The sequence below is a fragment of the Perognathus longimembris genome, chromosome 13 (genome assembly GCF_023159225.1).
Source record: "Perognathus longimembris pacificus isolate PPM17 chromosome 13, ASM2315922v1, whole genome shotgun sequence".
In the NCBI taxonomy this organism is placed as follows: domain Eukaryota; kingdom Metazoa; phylum Chordata; class Mammalia; order Rodentia; family Heteromyidae; genus Perognathus; species Perognathus longimembris.
This window is the reverse complement of record NC_063173.1, coordinates 51333785-51337597: the sequence shown is the minus strand read 5'-3', so window position 1 is coordinate 51337597 and position 3813 is coordinate 51333785. Positions and strand designations below refer to the sequence as shown.

Here is a 3813-nt window from a genome sequence, read left to right as displayed (position 1 = left end):
TTTCCTGAGATATTTTTCTCTGGTTGATTCAAGTCATGTTTGTTCATTTCTATCTCTGCTATTTATCTTGGAGGTTTCCTTGTTCACTGAGATGATATTGTTTGGGTTTTTTTCCAAAATATTTTTGTTCATATATTTTCCTCATGAGATTTGTTTGATGTTTTGATTTGTTGATGTTTAACATATAACAGTACATTCTCATATGGCATAATTGAAATCAGAGTGTTACCGGTTTGATTCTTCTGAGTTGAGTAGTCAAATCAGTGTCACCAAGAGCAAACCTTCACCTTTAAGAAAAATACTGATATATGGAAAAAAATATGAAGGAATTCAGCCACAAAATGATAAAGCAACAAAACAACTTCATTATAGACATTTTCTGCAAGAATAGGTAACAAAACTCCATTACTTTATTTTAGCAAAACAAGCCAAATAAATAATTCAATGTAAATAGTGTGCTTACATAAAAGGAGAAGCAAACACACAAACACAGGCATTGCTGGGAAGTTTGCTGTAAATGGACTACCATAAGAACACATTGACTCACTATGAATATCTATAACCACTCCTCATTTACATACTACATCAGACCTCTATATGTCATTTAAATCTTCATTTTATATCTATTCCAATGAATTAGCATATTGTAGTTATTAGTATACTATAATTTATCTCTTCTTACAAGAATGGAAGACTCAATAATGCTTTTACTCTTGATATATGTATATTTTCGTGTTTATCGGTTCCCAAGAAAGTCCATCATGAAATATATATTAACCTCACTGTGTTCCATAATGTTCTAAAGCCAAAACCACAAAAAATTTACACTTAACTCTGGTTGATAAGACTTGTATCTCATGCAAGCTTTAGGGAACAAATGTTGCATATCTTTTTCCAAATCCTTTGGAGGGCATATTTTACATCCTTGTTCCTTAAGCTATAGATCAGTGGATTTAACATAGGAATAATCATGGTGTAAAAGATAGAGGCTACTTTATCAGTCTCAAAGGAATGGCTGGATTTGGCTGCACATACATAAATATCAAAGTCCCGTAGAAAACTATGACCACTGTCAAGTGGGATCCACAGGTGGAGAAGGCTTTGTGCCTTCCCTCAGCAGATTTCATCTTCAGAATGGCTACAAGGATCAGCAGATAGGACACCAGGACAACCAGAAGAGATGAAAGCAAATTAAAAGCTGCTAAAATCAGAATGATCAGTTCAATTTCATGAGTGTTAGAACAGGTCAAAGTTAACAACGGAAGGCTGTCACAGTAGAAATGACTGATAACGTTGTAGCCACAGAAGGATAAAGTGAAAATCTTTATGGTAACTAGAAGAGAAACAAATGTGCAGTAGAGATAGGGGATTGCCACCAGAACCCAACACACTCTTTGTGACATGATGACTGTGTAAAGCAATGGCTTACAGATAGCAACGTAGCGGTCATAAGACATGGCAGAGAGAATAAAGAGTTCACTGATGATAAAAACAAGAAAGAAAGATAGTTGTGTAGCACAAAGGTAATAGGAGATGGTATTTTTATCCACAACAAAGTTTACCAACATTTTGGGTCCCACAGCTGTGGAATAACCAAGATCAGTGAGAGCCAGATGTCGGAGAAAAAAGTACATTGGTGTCTGCAGCCTGGAGTCCACTGTGGTGAGGATGATCATGCCCAAGTTGCCTAGCATGGAACTTAAGTATATGATGAGGAACATCAAAAACAATGGTGCCTGCAGCTCAGGGCGAGCTGTGATGCCCATCAGGATGAATTCTTTCACCATAGAGAGATTGTATTTTTCCATTCAGGTTTATTATAAAACCTGTTCTGGAGAGACAGGAACAGAGTCAGAACATTTCAAGCATAAGAGGCTGAATTCTTTCACTACTGAGAGATGACTTTTTTTCCAGCAAGGTTTATTTAAAACAAAAAATCCTGTTCTGAGAAGAAAGCAACAAATTCAGTATAGTTCAAGCATGACAAGCAAAAATGTATCTAAATTTTCAAATGTAGAATGTTGGAAAAGAAACATAGCTTTCCATGTAAAATGTACATTATAGAATGATATAGAGTGATGTTACTTTCTCTCAAGTAGAGTGATTTCACTCCCAGAAGAATATTCTTCAACTTCTGTAGGTCTCCTGTCACAACTGGGTATGAAGGGCTCCTTCGTTGAAGCTGACTATCATCCTCTATTACTAATATTGAACACAGTGGTTATCCAGGTCAATAACCCTCCTCTGGGGTATAAAAACCTTGATAGATGTTATGAATATATACACATATTCATAGTGATAAAGATACATATAGACATAATATTCTTGCATCTATATAGTACAGAAAGAAGTATAAGAGTTTAAACATTGAGATTTTTATATGAATGTATAATTATTTTACTCCTCTGTTTCTATTTTCACACACACGTCTTTAATTGCAATCATACAATGTTTTACTACATCAAATAAAATGATTTGTCATATGCTGATTACAGAGTAAAAATTTCCAATGATAAATTTCAAAAATGCATAAAGGTTCCTACTCCAAAAAATCATTTAAGTTTATACATCTGTCTGAGCACCAGTGGCTTATATAATACTCTCTACTGAGGAAGCTGAGATCTGAGGATAATTTTTGAAGCCAGCCTGGGCAGTAAAGTTTGTGAGATTCTTATTTCCCATTAATCACTAAAAGGCCAGAAGTAAAGCTATGGCTCAAATAAATATGCATGTAGATAAAGTTAGTACCATAACTTGTGCATACAGAAAGTGAATAAGTGAATAAAACGTCTCTATTCTAACATATAAAACCAAAATTTCAGGGTTTTTGAGGAGCATGAAAGATATTTAAGGCAGTGAATGTATGCAGGCTACCTGAAAAATCTTCCCCAAATATCATGTACATAGTAATTTTTTGTTTATCTATTAGGGTTTTTTTTTTTTCCACCAGTGCTAGAGCTCGAACTCAGGGCCTGGGCACTGTCTCTGAGCTTTCTATGTGAAGGCTAACACTCTACCACGTGAGCCACAGCTCCACTTCCTGCTATTTCTGTTTTTATGTGATGCTGCGTAATGGAACCCAGGGCATCATGAATGCTAGGCAAGCATTCTACCATTAAGCCACATTCCCAGTCCTCTATTAGTTTTCCAAATGGTGAAGGTAGCCTACCGTCAAGAACTTTTCTTGCACACATCTATGAGCATGCTTCTGCACAGAGAACACACTTCTTTGTCAGGGCTAAAGAAATGAATGGGTTGGAGACAGGTAAGAGGATACACATTTGAAACTTTCCTTAATCAGACTGAGGCAAAAATATGTGTTATGTGGAAGGTGTCAACTTTCTTAAAAAGCAAAGAAAGAGAATAATGTTTCATCTCATCAACTCTGGAGTTGAAGGGAAAGAAACAACCATTTCATCATAGTTCACTAGCCTTACCAAATACTTAACCTTTTACCGTACAGTTCTGTAAACATTCATGGAGCTCCCTGCTACAAACTGAAAAACAGCAGACTCTTAGGATAAAATTATTTGCATGAAATTTTCCTATTGTCTAATGATGTTCTACACATCTTCCTATAGAGTAGCAATTTTCTATTTTACATCAAAAGATCAGGAATAGATCATTTGTATAATTTATTTACATAATCATTAAAATTTTAATATTTTTGAAAATATGACAACAAAGAGCCTATGTATTAAATAAATTTTCAAAAAACATCAAAATTAAAGACTGAGTTATTCAGCTTTCAAGTTCTGCCACTAATATTTACATATAATCTGGTTATATATAATCTGGGAGTTGCTGGCTTAC

At 34.9% G+C, this 3813-nt stretch overlaps 1 pseudogene; it reads right to left on the bottom strand.

Moving 5' to 3' along the window:
• Positions 1-855: 855 nt before the first annotated feature.
• On the bottom strand, positions 856-1808 carry LOC125362553 (annotated as a pseudogene).
• Between the last annotated feature and the right edge of the window lie 2005 nt (positions 1809-3813).